This window comes from Cannabis sativa, chromosome 1, assembly GCF_029168945.1.
Source record: "Cannabis sativa cultivar Pink pepper isolate KNU-18-1 chromosome 1, ASM2916894v1, whole genome shotgun sequence".
Classification (NCBI taxonomy): Eukaryota; Viridiplantae; Streptophyta; class Magnoliopsida; order Rosales; family Cannabaceae; genus Cannabis; species Cannabis sativa.
Window position 1 is genome coordinate 33,560,865 of NC_083601.1, and position 17,164 is coordinate 33,578,028.

Below are 17,164 nucleotides of genomic sequence, written 5' to 3' on the forward strand. Positions count from 1 at the left end.
ATACGTGGGAACTGTAGAGGATAAAGCTCTCACCAATTAACAAATCAAAAACCAATTGCTAACTTCAATTCGATTTATTTTGGGGAATTACTGAAGCTTTGACCGAATAGTTAGGGGCTAAGGATGAATATATTTATCTACTTGCTTAATTTAATAGCTTTATAAAGTTTAACTATGGTTAGATGGGGATCGTGGCATAAGTTAAAGGATATAGCTTAGGTGAGTTAACTAAAGCTTAAGGCTATAAATAGGAGTCATTAGTGTAAACATAGCTCACACCAATCTCTATTATGGATTTACATACCAAAATTCTCTTGCAATTATTCTCTCCCTCATATATTCACTTATTTCATTTTAGAATGAAGCCTTAGCTCCGCTTAATATGTCACCATAAAACCAAACACCACCCACAAACCATTGTTTTCTTGTCCCTATTAACTCAAGGCTAAGACACTAAGTTAATATCATCCTCTCATATATCTTACATCATATTAGCGTCACCATCTATCATTTGAAGTTCAAGTTTTGGTGCTCAACTAGATCTCATCGAAGCTAATTAAGGTATATCATTCTATAATTTTGGGTTTATAGATTCAAAGTTAAGGTCTCGTGTATATATATTTATATATATACTATTGTGATATGTTCTAATTAATAAGTGTAAAATTTAGGTTTTTCATAAGAAACTCATTATTGGTTTTCAAGGATCACTCTTATTGCAATCAAGGCTAGAACTCCACATTCGAGGTAAAGAAATTAAGTAGAAAAACTTAAGTTTTCTGTATGTAATAACATTCATAGGAAGAGTGGGAATAGTAAAAGAGAAGTTAACTAAGGTCTTCTGCCTGACTCTTTATTGTTTGTTATTTAATGTACTGTATAATATATATTTAAATAATATGTTTATAAGATTCATGTTATTTATGTATGTTTACAGTATTAGAGCATGGCCATTGCTAAAGGTATATATTTAAATAATATGTTTATAAGATTCATGTTATTTAAGTATGTATGTAAATAGTGTGTTTATAAGATTCACATTATTTAGTTATGATTGTTATGTTATTTAAATAATGTATAGTAGTTTGACATTATTTAAATTAGATAGATTATAGTTTATGTGACATGGTTTGACCGAGAAGATAATGGTTAAATACTTGATTCTTGGGTCTATATGGTAGATAGGGGGCCATTTAGTAGTGGGTACGATTTTACTGAACCCAGCCCTCCGCCATTTAGTCCAATAGCTCGGGTTTATTTGCCAAAGTCGAACTTGGGCGTAATCATTTTATGTGATTTAGCTTAGAACCTAATTATTAGCTACTAGTGATATGGTTAAGTTTATGTATTGCTAGTTGTCAATATATGAGCATGTGCATTTTTAGTTAAGTTTTATTTTTTTTTTGTTTATGTGACTACCTGACACACATTTCCTTACTGAGTTTAGTAGCTCACCCTTATCAAATTACCATGTGCAGACCAAGGTAACTGAAAGTTTAGAAAGTCGGTGGCGAGTGGAACTTTGGACGCTTGTGTGTGTGAACTCGCTGAGGACCATATAACTGTGGGCGGTCTAGGGCGCTCTGTTTATTTATTTACGCTATTAAACTTATGTCGCAATTATTTTAGTTATTATTTATTATGTCTTTTGTACGAAAACTGGCCAGTTGTGAATATTTTCAAGTATTAAATAAAAATGCGACATTATGATTTTCCGCGTTTAACACTTGTAAACAAAATTAATATTTTTATAAAAGTACGGGCGTTACAATACACGAGGGCACTTCTTTTCCACATGACCCATGATGTCGCAAATAAAATAAAAAGTAAGGACCCTTTCATATTTAAAATTTGCCCAAAAAATTTCAGCACTCTCCTTCTTCAACCTCATTATTCGTTTCAGAGGTTTATACATCAATGGACACTCTAACCTGAAAAAAGTCTCTCCACACCCCATTAAAATTCTTTGGATTAAATGCAACATAGGAACCAAAATAGTTTGCCGCGACTTTCAAGACCCTATCAGATCGTGATCTCAGTTGTAAATCATGCACTTGAATCTATAAATCCAACCAATTTAACTTGACTTCTCTCCCTCTTTGAGACGTTACAGAATAAGATGTTTATGATCAAATGTCTAGGGACACCCCTCAATAGCACTAGCAATATTCGCTTAATGATAAAATTGAAAGATGAATAAATTATGGCCTAATTTCTTGATAAACATACATTGCCCTAACTGCCACAATGACACCATCACATTCTGAAAGACGTTAAAGTTTAAAACCCTTCATGTAAGCAACCTCCCCCACTAAACACCACATTGTATCAAAAGTTTTCTCCTCCTCATCCGCCCCAATCACAACTCAGTTGACCACCACACAACCAATTGGACGAGACACCCCTACTAAGACTCGATCATAACCCAGCTGATCGAACCCCAACACACACAACCAATTTAGACGGAAATAATAAGCCAAAACTCAAAATCCCTAAACCACCAATATGAAGAACTCAAAACCCTATAGCACCTAATTTACATTACGTATTAAAAATATGACACGACTAGTCGATTATATAAGAAAACTCACATCAAAATCAAATCATACTAGGATTTGGAGTAGGCTCTTCGCATGTACGTCAAAGTCAAAAATTTAGTACTGAAATTTTCTATTTATCAAATATAGTCAATTTTAAATATTTATGTATCTATTTATTTATTTTTTTAAATAATTTTTTAGTATATTATAAAAAAATATATATTTTAAATTATTTGATATAATTTTATATTAAACAATTATTTGATATAGTTTTATTTTTTAATTAATTTTCATATATATAATTTAAAATCCTTTAATATTACATAATCAGTGAGCATATCTATAGCAAATAGTTTCAACCTTTAAACGAACATGCAGCAAAAGTTGGTGCGGTTAAACAGAATTACAGAAGACTAATGAAATGTACAGCCTTTACTGTTACATAATGAGCATACAAATACTTTTCTACCTTAAAACTAATATGTAGCAAAAGTTGGTGCAGTCAAATAGAATTAGAGGAAACTAATGAGATTTACGACCTTTACTATTAGAGCATACACCAAATACTTAGGCCATCTTCAATGGTAAAATTCAAATTTGTATTTTTTCTTTTTTAGTTTTTAATGATTAAATAATATTTACTAATATAATTTATTAGATTTAATAAATATTTAGTATTAAAATATTCTTATTATATTGATAAAATAATAGAATAATATATAATATAAAATTTGGTGTAATTTTTAGTGTTGTGGTTAGAATTGGAAAAAAATTTAATACTAATTTTTTGGTGTTAATTCTATAGTGTCCCACTATTAATAGTGAGACAGTGTAGATCCCCATAAAAATAGTGTGACAATTACAGTCCCATTAGAGTAAAGAAAAAAATCACACTATATATAGGAAAATGCCTTTGGGTTAGACCTTATATAGCAAAAACTGGTGCGGTCAAACAGAATTAGAGGAAAGATACAATGAGATGTGTATATCTTGGTTGGTCAATAGAGGAAATTTCCTAATTTTTTTTTTTTTTAAAACAGAAATTTCCTTGATTATTTCAATGAAAAGTTTTATTGTTCAAAAAATACTCAAAATGTCCTATATCACAGTAGTATATGACCAAATTTAAAAAAAAAAGGGCTATTTACAAAAATATGGGAAAATAAGGATAAGTTTTGATATATATGGCATAAAAACTTAATTACACTAAATATGACATTTTTTAAAAAAAACTTGCAAATATGGGAAAAAGTCATGAGGAATGCCATAAAAAACTTTAAATTTGTGCTTCTTTTTATTTATTTTTTCTTTTTTTAAAAAATAAAACACTAAAATAAATAAAAAATGATCTCAACTATAGATGTTATTTTTTTTTTACAGATTTTAAACTTGTTTTTTTTTATTTAAACTACTGTTTGTTTTTTTTCTTTGTTTTTTTGTTAAAAACTAATTATTTCATTAAAAGCAGCAGAAAAAAAAAACCAGTTTCATCAACATCATCCTGAAAAAAAAAACAATATAAAAAATTATAATCTAAAAATAATACAAACTTTAAAAATCAGTTTCATCAACATTGAAAAAAACTAATAATTTCATTAAAAGAATTGAAAAAAAAAATAGTTTCTTTAAGTTATTACAAATTTTTTATTTTAAGTTACTTTTTTATTATTTTGTTTTTAGGTTCGAAACTTACACTTATATTTTGTTTTTAAATTATTGGTATGCATTGTGTATTGTTTTGATTATATTTGTGATTAGTATTTTTTTTTTTTATTTGTGTGTGTGTGTGTGTTTTTTTTTAATTTGGTTGTCTGATTAAACTGGTTTCAGTTAACTTCATTATTAACATTTATATTTTGTCATGATCTTTTATAGCCTCAAAACTGGTTTCACAGGTCGAAACTGGTGTCACAGATTTAACTGTGTATGTAATGGGGTTGCCCCATTTTTATGATATTATTGTATATTTTTTAGTTTGTATAAAACCAGCTTTATTATTGTATGATATTTGAACAACAATTTTTATTTTATTTTAAATAATCAGATCTGATACACATATTATTTTATTATTTTCATAATTGGTTTTTTTTAAGTAACTAGTTTTCATAACTAGTTTTTTTATACTGTTGTTCATAATTGAGTTTTAAGTTTCAATTTTTTATTTGATTATTTCAAGAAACTGGTTTTTAATTGTTTGTTTTTATTTTGATTGTTTTACTAACTGGTTTTTCACATTCCACAATTTTTTTTTGTTATTCTTTTATGGTTTTTATTGTATTTTTGTCTCTTTAATTTTCTTTGTTTCTCTTTGATTTTAATTTCTGATTCTCTTTGTTATATTTGCTGCATATTGTATGTTTAAATCAACTCTGATTTTTGAGCAAACAAATAAAAAATTAAATGCCGGATTAAAGAATGAAGTTAGAAGTTTGGTTATAAGGTATTGATATAAAATTTATATGTTCGAAACTGGTTTTTTAAATTTAGTATCGTTTGTAAAAATTTAGTTATTAGGCATTGTGTATTTCTTATTATGTTATTGATGAAACTATTTTTTTTTTGTCTCTTTTAATGAAATAATTAGTTTCTTTTAATATTGATGAAACTGGTTTTATAATTTTGTATTGTGTTTTTTCGGTAGAAAAAACCAGTTTTTTTTCTTTTTTTTATGTATTTATGCCATATTATATCTTATTTCATTAAAAACAGTTAAAAAACCAGTTTCATCAACATCATACTGAAAAAACACAATATAAAAAATTATAATCTATAAATGATACAATAACATCATAAAATGGAGAATCCCCATCACGGAACCCTCAAAACCTATGAAAGAACTTATGAATCCTGTGCAACTAGTTTTGATCTTATGAAAAATCATAACAACACATAAATGATAAATAATGCATATAACTGAAACCAGTTTTATCGGTCAACCAAAAAAAATACTAACAGATATAATCAAAACAACACACAATGTACAATAATAATCCAGAAACAAAATACAAGTGTAAAAACTATTTTCGAACCTAGAAAAAAAATAATAAAAACAAAATTAAAATAAAAGTAATATCATTAAATGGACCAACCCCATTATAATACCCTCAAAATCTGTGAAACTAATTTTTAATCTTTGAATATTGTGAAACCAGTTTCGAAGCTGTGAAAAATCCATAAAAATACTCCTATTATTACAACTTAATGGCTTTGGAAGGAGAAGTTACCACTTTGGAGCTGATAAGGCAACATCTTCTCAATGATTTTGGTTCAATGGACAGCTTTATCAACAGCCTTAACAACTGTACGACCAATATTAATACCCAAAACCAAACTCATCACATTGATCATGATTATTCCTTCTCATCGCAAAATAACCAATCATTCAAAGTTCCAAAGAAAGAAAAAACTAATAACGATGACTATTGTGAGGAGGCTAATCACAGTTTTGAATTTCAAACCAAACCAAACATATTAGTTAATACCCGCGGCCACTACTCCAAACCCTCCAGTTTAAGCCAGCGCCGCTCCTCTATTAACGTAGCCATACCACTGCCAAATTCTCCGGTGTCGGCGAAGGTTCCGGCCATGTCATCGTCGGCTTCTGACAACGCTCCTGCCGACAGATACTATCAGTTGCTGGAGCTATTTTCAACTACCGGAGCTAACAATAATCGGAGCAAGAATCGGCGAAGGTTCCGGCCATTGTTCCTTTGACGTTAGTTGATATTGAATCTGAACCGAATGCAAATTATGCAATATGTTAAAAAAAAATACCCACAAAACACCCATCACTGTCGTCCAAAGTAGCACAATTAAGAAAATAAAACCGTTGAGTAGCTGAGATTATGCCACTTGTAATTTTGACAAACGACAGAAGAAATCAACGGCTAAGATAAAAAGTAAACGCATACCTTATAAATGATAATTCATAATTACATATTTTTCCTACTAATTTTCCTTAACTCATTCATTCCCCAACGGTAACCCCTTTACTCAAGTCTCCTTATATATAATACAACTCTGCCAGCTTCTTTTTCCATTCTGTGCCCTCTCAATAATCGGAGCAAGAATCGGCTACCGGAGAAAGAGAAGAAAAGAGAGAGGCAGCACTTGAGAGATAAACAACTTTAAAAAAATTAGGGTTTGACTTAGAAAAAATACAAAAGCATTAAATATGGTATTCAAAACTAATAATAACATAAATATGGCTTAGTATATACCATATATAAGTTTGAAAATAAAAAAATGCCATACAAAATGGCCAAACTTAAAATTGCCATATTTATGTAAAAATATTTCAAAATTCCATATTAGGTGTAATTTTCACAAAAAAAAAAACAGTAGTATATGACCATGTAATCCTTATTGGGCTTTAGGTATGGGCCAAGTGTGAAGTTTGTATTTGGGTCTATATACTATTGTTAGGAATAGGATGGAGTAAAGGCACCGATTGGGCCAATAGTAAATTGAATCAAATTTGGAGGATCATCGATCATGCATTGCCTTGTTGATTGCATCCCTTGACTGTCTGTTGTGGTTGTGTGCATGTGCTTCCCCAACCAAAGAAAAAAGAGAGAGAAAAATGAAAATACATGATCAGCAAACACGAAATCATCATCCAGAATCCAAATGTCACATAAAGAAATAAGCTGTTTTTACTTATTAAAAAACGTACGACTGAAAACCAAAAAACCCACTTGCCTATGTCTTAGGAACCCCATTCCAAACAACCAGATAAATAATTAGTGCTAACATTATATTGGAGGATGCCGGTGTCTGAGTCGACCCAGTGAATGGCTCCCTGATCAGTGGTCACCTTACTGATGATAGATAGACCCAACTGATAATAGGACTTGTCTCCATCGGTGTCGGTTCGAACCCACAAACCAAACAGGCCCCCACCCAATTCCCTTTGGTATTACTCTAGCCCTGACTAAGAAGGCTTTTAGGCATTTAGCCCACCAGCCATATCCACATCATTCCAACCAAGAGGTGGGCCATTTCAAAGCTGGTCCTAGCTTTTAGCCAGTGTGTCTATAAGATGAGGGTGGTGACCTCAATAAGGACACTGTCCGGAACTTCAGGGGTTCATAGACTAAAACAGGACCCCTCCTCCACAACCCCATTTCATTTTATAGGCTAAGACTTTAGAGGAGTACTAAAACAGAGGAAGCCAAACAGAGGCTTTCACTGTCGGTGGGTGGTCGGACTGGAATTTGGGCTTAGGGGGCCCAATACACGGGCCCTAATAATCTCAAGCCCTTTGCCATTTCTTCATATCTTTTCATAACTTGGCTTCTATTGCAATTATTCTCAATGGGCTCTCATCGCATTCTTTCTTCTGGTGGAATGGCTATTCTTGACATAACTATCATCCTTGTTGTTTTTCACAACTGACCCATTATGTTTTCTTTATTATTAAGATTTATTTTTGGCTTTCTTTGGTATTTCCATTTCTTGTTGTTGTGTATCTCAATTTTGTATAAACCCCAAAATAAGAGTGGACTGAACCATATGAGTTATTATCTTCAGATGCTAATTATTATGATTCTAGTTAGCATATGTCACCTTTCGTCACATGTTTTGAACTTGTATTATTTATTATGAAATTAAAAGAAAGACAAAATAAAAACATTTATTGATTATAACAATTCATGATCACATTCACATATGTAACTATTATATTTATACTTCCTCATAAGCCACGGTCACAGATTTATTTTGAATAGCTACCATACACAACAACATTTAATTAAATATCAAGGTTTTGAACTTGTCCAAACAAAAAAACAACCACCTTTGCAACGGTTTTGCACATGTTTGTGTCGATCCAAAGTATGTTTATCAAAAGTAGTGAGATTCCAAGGATTTGATTTCAAAACAAAGAAAAGGAAATCATGAAAGAAATAGAAGCTGAAGAAGAGGAGGGAAACAGTAGTTATTGAAGATTGTGACTTATCGTGACAATCCCATTATGTTATGAAGATACAAAATTCATATTTATATAAATGTGCACAATATGATAATACATGATGGTCATGGTAGGGTAAAATGATGATGAGAGAACCAAAAAAAAAAAAAAGGAAAGGTACATACACTACATGATTTTGAAAATTAAAAGTTGGTTCATGTTAGGAGGGAAAACTATATATATTTATATAAAAAAAAATGAAAACAGGACATGTTCTGGAAAGATAACGTGTGCTTAGGCATAAACGGAGAGTGGCATAAATAGAGAAGATAGGAAGCAACTGTCATTGTCTTTGCCATATGGCATGTATTCCTCATTGCTAGTTATTATAGGGGAACCTGAATTTATTGACCCTAGTTAGGTCTTTCTTTCTCTCTCTCTCTCTCTCTCTCTCTCTCTCTCTCTCTCTCTCTCTCTCTCTCTCTCTCTCTCTCTCTCTCTCTCTCTCTCTCCACTTCATCTTAGTTGTGATGATCTGGATTCTCCAGCTTGATGATCAGTACTTTGAATTTTCATTTGTCACTTGAACAGCCCTTCTACACCATATATGGTCCCCATTAAGTTTTTGGGGGCTTACTCTTTTTTCGCTACTCACCTATTTAATTTAGTACAGATATATTTACTGACAACAAAATTGGTAAGATGACAATACTGTGTTTATTATAGTTCTTCCATGTGTTATACTCTCTCTTTTATTTGTTCATTCCTTACAAAGTTTCTTCTCTTATTAAAAATAAGAAGATTTTGCCAGTTAAAGTATCTTGGCTGTGTTAGATAAATTAACAATTAACCCAAGATCTATTTGTATATAACATAGAACACAATAGTAGTATATGATAATTGAGTATGTGTACCTGATTGATCCATAGCAATTATCTCTGATTGATCCACAGCAGTTACTCCAATTTGATAGTGCAATACTATCAACTAAGTCTTCCTCCCTAGATCTCTAAATCGAAGCGGTTATTTTCTCTGATTATCAAAAGGTATACGATTGTGATGAGACAATATGTATTTATAGAAGTTAGGGAGGGGACTTACTACAAAACCCTAGTTGCCCGGCATCAAAGGCTTCAACAACTGAAAAGCCCACACTTCGTCTTCACCTAGACTTTACACACGTACGTTGCCATTAACAATTGATCACCAACAACATGGGCTAACACAAGAAAGAACTATCCAATCAACCCAAGTTTTAATAAAACCAATAAAATTTAATGTAAGCCCAAATAAAAGTCTAACATTCTCCCACTTGGGCTACATTGATTTTAATACATATATATTATATATCAAAATAATTTTGTTTGAAAACGACTCTGGGTTGAACAATGCGGAAAACATTTGTAGTCACTTTAAAAACCGATAGTTCTCGATAGCATCTCAACATACCTATTCCAATTTAACCTTTGATAATGAACTATGAATGATCATATTGTTTTTAGCTCAACAAAAGACATTCATAATCACAAATACCAAAGTATTAAATCGACATGGTCAATAAGTCTAGTAGTGTGGTAAGGAATTATGTTCAACATGTGATCAATTTAAAATAACATAATATCCTTATCAGTCCTCAATTTCACTGATACCGTGATGCTTAATAAATAAGCCAGTGAAATTAAACATACACAACTTAATAAATAAGTCAGTGTCACTAAATTTTCTTAAGAATTAAGCCAACAAAATATCATTGTCATTTAGTAAATATACTTAAAATACAATGATCACAACAAGATATGAACTACATGCTTTCAATTCAATTATTCTCGAGAATATAACAAAGCTCTAGAAAGCATAAACATCCAATAATCAAAAAGTATTGGCCCACAAAATAGTTCATAACATTAACAAGTAAATTACATATAAATGTAATCTCAAAAGATAAAGCAAGAAACTCCCACTAATCCAAAGGAGCAAAAGATTATAAAATCCCCATATCAAAAACATGTTTATCAAACAATATGGCACTTAATCCTTTGGTTAGAGGATCTGCTAACAACAACTTGGTCTTTCAATATTCTATCACAATGTCTCCTTTCTTGACCAAGTCTCTAATAGTGAGATACTTTATTTCCATATGTTTAGAAGCACTACTAATCTCATTATTCTTTGAAAGAAAACAACAATATTATTATCACAATAGATTAGTATAGGAGAGGAAATAGGATCAACTAGTCGTATCTCTAAAATCAAATTCTTTAACCATAAAGCTTGCAAAGATGTCCCATAACATGCAACAAATTTAACATACATAGTAGATGATACGATTAAAGTCTATTTAACACTTTTTCAAGAAATAGCAGCACCAAGAAAAGTGAAAATATAGCCAGAAGTTGACTTTAAATCATCTACATAACCACCAAAATCTGAATAACCAACAACTTAAAGATTGTTGACATGCTTATACACAAGCATAAAACTCTTTGTTCTTTGCAAATATCTCAAAAACTTTCTTGGCTGCAACCCAATGATCAAGGCCAGGATCAGATAAATATCTCCCAAGAACATTTACTACGAAAGCTATGTCAGGTCGAGTGCAAACCTGAGCATACATCAAACTCCCTACTACACTTGCATAAGGGATGTTCTTCATTGCTCCTCTTTCCAAGTCGTTCTTAGACATTCGTGCAATGAACTTGTCCCCTTTTGATCAGAACGAACCGACTTTACACAAATTCATGTTGAACCTTTTGAGCACACGATTAATGTAAGCTTCTTGAGATAAGCCAAGAACTTTTCAATTCTTGTCACGATGGATCGCAATCCCCAAAACATAGGATGCCTCTCCAAGATCTTTCATATCAAAATTGGAAGACAGAAAATTTTTTTGGTCTCATTTAGTAATGACAAATCACTGCTGGCAAGTAAAATGTCATCTACATAAAGAACAAGAAAAATATGATGACTCCCACTGATCTTCATATAAATACACTAGTCAAACTTGTTCTCGATGAAACCCAACAGTGTCACAACCTTATTAAACTTCAAGTACCACTGGCGAGATGCCTGTTTGAGACCATAAATGGATCGTTTCAATTTGCAAACCAAATTGTCATTTCCATTTTCCTCGAAGCCTTCAGGTTGAGACATATAGACTTGCTCACTCAATTCTCCATTCAGAACAATAGTTTTAACAATCATTTGGTGTAACTCTAAATCAAAATGCGCAACTAAGGCCATAATAATTCTGAATGAATCTTTAGTGGAAACAGGTGAGAAAGTTTCAGTGTAATCAATACCTTCTCTTTGAGTAAAGCCTTTAGCCACTAAACGCGCTTTAAACCTTTCAATCTGTCCCTTTTTATCCCTTTTAGCCTTTAAAATCCACTTACAACCTATTGGTTTAAAACCATCAGGTAATAAAACTAGCTCCCATACACCATTTTTCTTCATGGAGTCGATCTCATCATCCGTAGTTGCTAACCATTTTGAAGATTGTGGACTATTAAGTGCTTCACTAAAAGTGACAGGATCCACAAAATGATCAATATCATATTCTCCTTCTCCAAGATAAACAAAATTATCATGACACTTTGTTGACTTCTTTTGTCTCTGAGATCTTCTTAGAGGAGGTACTTCTGGAATAACTTCTCTTTGTTGATCATTGTTTTGAATAACATCTTCCACAACTGGAATTTCTTCAATAACAGGATTCTCATTAACAATAGGAGCTTCATCATTAATAGGCCCTTCATCAATAATAGGACCTTCATCATCTTCGATATCGGGAGCAATATATTCATCAACAATGGGAGCATTACCAACTGGAGTAGGATGGAGACTACTATTATCATCTCTTGAAAATGACATAGGAATACAAATTCCTTTAGAGGACTCCCCCATTTCAAGAGATGTTGAAGGAATTTTTTCAGCAACATCAAATTCCAGAAATTTAGCAGTCTGAGATTCAACAATTCGCGTACCACGAGTGGGACAGTAAAAGCGATAGCCTTTCGAGCGCATTGGATAACCAATGAAATAACAGCGATTTGTTCTCGGATCTAACTTTTTCAAATAAAGAATATTGGTGGAGATTACATAGTCAAGATAAATCAAATAAGAGAGTGACTATGTTTTATGGAACGAGAAGAAACCCAAAAAAATTTTCTATGATTTACGGATTTTGAAAAATCATCAAAAATTATTTTTAATAATTTTTTAACTGCATAATTATCATTAAAATAATAATAATTATTAAACGGCGTCAAAAAATTAATTAAAAATCACCAAAAAATCAGAAATCAAATTCTAATAATACTGAAAAAAAAAATCGTCGAAAACGGACATCGGACGAGGCCCCACGCGCCCCACGCGCCACCTGCCGCGAGTGGGCGTTGCGGGCTGGCGTCCATCTTCTTCCTCCAGCCGGGTCTGAAAGCGGGTCACGCGACCCGGTTCCTCCGATCGGTGCACAAGGTTTTCCGGCCAAAAATTCGTCGAAAGGTGGGGATTTTGGATGGGTTTTGCTCGGGATTGAATTTCTAATTGATCTACGCTACTAATTTCGGGTATTAAAGGTTAAATCTCTAGATTTCATGACAAAAGCAATCCGAAAATTGAAGAACACAACAAAAAAAAAAATTGTAATGCTAATCTTAGTTTAAATCCGAAATTAATTATGTAGGAACAATCTTAAACAATTGATAATGAGTTATCTATAATCAATTTTAGATTAAAAACAATAAAATCAAAATACACAAAATATAATTTCATATTATAATCATATAAACCCTAAAACTTTAAATTTAAAATTCTCTTAATATACACAATGATTTCATGCATATAATATATCAATAGAACGAGAATTTAATAATAAACAAAACCCCTAAAGTTTTAAGATTTAAAAACAAAAAATTGCACATAAAATAATAACAAAATTCATATGTAATTATAGATAATTAACATATGCAAATTAATTATACTAATTATAGGTTCTAAATCATATACAATAGGCAATCTGATACCACATGTTAGATAAATTAACAATTAACCCAAGATCTATTTGTATATAACATAGAACACAATAGTAGTATATGATAATTGAGTATGTGTACCTGATTGATCCATAGCAATTATCTCTGATTGATCCAAGTTGAAGCTTACTCCAATTTGATAGTGCAATACTATCAACTAAGTCTTCCTCCCTAGATCTCTAAATCGAAGCGAGTTTATTTTCTCTCGATTATCAAAAGGTATACAATTGTACGTGACAATATGTATTTATAGAGTTAGGGAGGGGACTTAGCTACAAAACCCTAGTTACCGGGCACTCGCTCATCAAAGGCTTCGATCAACTAGAAATGCCTATACACTTCGCTTCACCTAGACTTTACACACAGATGCTAAGCCCATTAACAATTGATCACCAACAACATGGGCTAACACAGCAAAGAACTATCCAATCAACCCAAGTTTTAATAAAACCAATAAAATTTAATGTAAGCCCAAATAAAAGTCTAACAGGCTGGGGCTTTGATGTTGCATAAGCATAGGACTATCTACCTAATTATTTTAAGGCAATTTTGTAATAATGGAGAAAATGGGTGTTCAGTAAAACTTAAAAAATTACTTGCCTAACTTAAGCATACATGTTTGCATCAAAAAAAAAACTTAAGCATACATGTTGTACAGATAGATAGATATAGAAGAATGAAAAATATATACTAAACTTTTACAATTGTCACACTCATGAAAGTTAAAATTACTTTATTAAGGGATATATGTGCTAATATACAATAAGTATAAAAATAATTTAGCCAATCATATCTTGAAATGACATTCTATTGAGGTGTGGGCAACATTCTGTAAAAAGTTAGTACTTAGTTGTGCTTCCTATTTGTGATGAGAAATTACAAAACTAATCATATTATATATTTGTTATTTCATGTTTTGCAAGCCAAAAAAATAAAAATAAAAAATAAATTGTACTCAAGGTTTTTATTTATTCTTAGATAGTTAAAAAGAACAGCTCTGTTTCATTGAGTTGTACATAAATTCTATTACTGTGAGTGACTTATTAGTTGAGTTCTTATGATATCTTGTTTTTTAATTCTTTTAACTGTGTACTACATTTGGACTAACATATTGTATGGCTCTGACCCTCTCTAATTTAGAAAATAGTTCATATGATCAGTAGGAACAATTAATTACATGCATTTTCCCCTAAAAACTAAAGAGTAAGGAAGGAGGAAGAGGATAGATAAGAAGGGCAAATGAGGAAAACAGAATCCATGTCACATAGTTTCAACCTTTTATTTTTTTTTAACCTTAGTAGACATAGTCATTGGAAAGAGACAAAAATGGGACAAGCATAGTATTATAGGGACAAAACATGTGGCATGACTTGTAGTACCTTGTGTTTAGCTTCCCACGAATACAGCAAAACTATTGAATACATAATATTTTGTTTGTACTTTGTAGTAGAAAAAAAAAACTTAAAAGAGTAAAATACTTTATAACGTCGTGTCATATGTAAATAAGTAAACATGTAGAAATAATAACTAGATCTAGCAACAAGAAGAGAGCTTTACACTATTTTTGGTTGAGTAGAGTGATAGATGGATTGATAAATTCTTTTGTTTCGTTGGAGTAAGGGAGGAATTTAATATAGATCTCCAAATACATAAATTTCAATTCGAAATTAAAAAAATTCAAGAAAAGACAAATAAGACGAACCCATGTAGTGCTCAAAAATTGGACTAAAACGCACCCTAAGATTTAAAAATATATTAATATAAAATTGTTACTTATTTATATTGTTAAGATGCTTTGAATTTATATGAAAAATCATGTTTCGAATCCCTTTGCTCAAATTAAATTAAACGTATGACCACTAGAGTATGAGAGCGTTGATAAACTATCATTCGAGATAAATTTAATTTATTCTTTTGAATTATATTTAATATATTCTAAGCCCACATTTGAGGATAATCTTATAATGTTGTACTTATTTTTACTCATTTATATTTTTGAAAAATGAAAAGAGAGAGAAAGCACTCTGTGGTTAATAACTTGTGGATCTTTTTAACATGTAGGCTCATGTGAAATGTGAAATTTGATAAATATTAATAATTTTGAAATATGTTGGTATAAATTGTTGGTAAAAATGGAGGTAAATATTGGAGAAAAAGGAAGTAGGGGTCACCCCCATGAGGGAAGTGTAAAATGAAAAGGAAAGAAAGGTGTGTTTTATTGAGCCTGATAAAGTGAAAATCACTGTCCCTCGATTCACGAGGGGATGTGGGTCGAAAAAGTACGGATTTTGCCTTTGCCTCTGATTTTTATATGTATTAATATTACTGCCAGAGTTTGTTATCTTTGTACTGAGAAATCATATCTGACTAGTGACTACTGACCTTTTCTTTTCTTTTCTTTTTTTTTTTCTTTTCATTTTTTTCCCCAAAACACAAAATTTACTTACCACTGTTTCAAAAGCATGTGACTATTTCCTCTGTTTTTTCTAAATTGCCATTCGGAACTTTGTATTTGTTTTTGTGTTGTGTTGCTCTCTGTTCAATCAATGATCAACATTCAACACTCAACTCACCACCAAAGCAAAGCAAAGCTTATAAATCATTTTAAGTCCCCACTTTTGATACCTCTTTACAGTGGTCAGTTGACCATATCTTTCTTTCTCTCTTCGAAATTCCATTGACCTATTCATGATTAGTTTTGTTGTTGTGAGGAACCTTTTTCACATTTACTAGTTTGCATATGTAATCAATGAGAATTAGTCATTGGTTAGATTTCTTGACTTTTCTCTTTCTCCCTCTCTTTTGCATAAACAGTTTTATTTTATCATATCTTATTATCTTTATTGATCAAAGATTTCATTGAATTCCAGAGTTGATATCTAACTTGATACTTTGGTAATAAGTACAAAATCAAAGATCGATTAATTTATTGCTCTCTACGGTTAAAGGCTTAAATAATGGAAATGATTAAGTTATTGTCAAAAAAATCCGATAAAGATTCAAACATATAATGCTACCTATCAACCTATTTTTATCATTTTTTTTTCTTCAGAAAAATAACCTTAAAGAACACCTAAAAAGATACACATCACCAAGTAATACTAACATAATCTTTTATGACATACTTGTTCCTATGGGGAAAGCATATCAATGTTACATTTTTTTTAAATGAGAATTTTTATTTCATTTAGTAGTAAACCATTTAGAGCACATTTGGTAATAATTATTTAAATAATTTTTATTTTTTTTAATTAGAAAAATGAAAATATTAAGGAAGGCATATTTTTTAAACAATCTTTAGGAAAACTGTTTCATTTTTTAATTTTAAAATAAGCACCATAAAATTTTTTAAAATAAAAATGAGTTATCTTCAAAATTTAATTTAAACAATTTTTCTTTATATAAAAGTCTTTTTTATATTATCTCTTAGGGCATCTCCAATGGAGAAATCCAAATATAGTGTTAAATCAACACCAAAAAATTACTATTTCAACACTATTTTTTTTTTTTTCAATTCCAACCACAACACTAAATATTATATTCTTTATTATTCTATTATTTTATTAATATAATAAGAATATTTTAATACTAAATATTTGTTAAATTCAATAAATTATATTAGTAAATATTAAAAAATTTTAATTTACAATAAACATTACATTAGTGTGTATATTTTTTTA

The 17,164-nt window shown here is 30.8% G+C and overlaps 1 long non-coding RNA gene across 1 annotated transcript; it reads left to right on the forward strand.

The window, feature by feature from the left end:
* Nucleotides 1–556: 556 nt before the first annotated feature.
* On the forward strand, nt 557–1,724 carry LOC115704746 (uncharacterized). The gene is made up of 2 exons (XR_009685623.1): nt 557–747; nt 1,479–1,724. It is a non-coding gene; the product is annotated as an uncharacterized LOC115704746 (long non-coding RNA).
* Nucleotides 1,725–17,164: the final 15,440 nt, after the last annotated feature.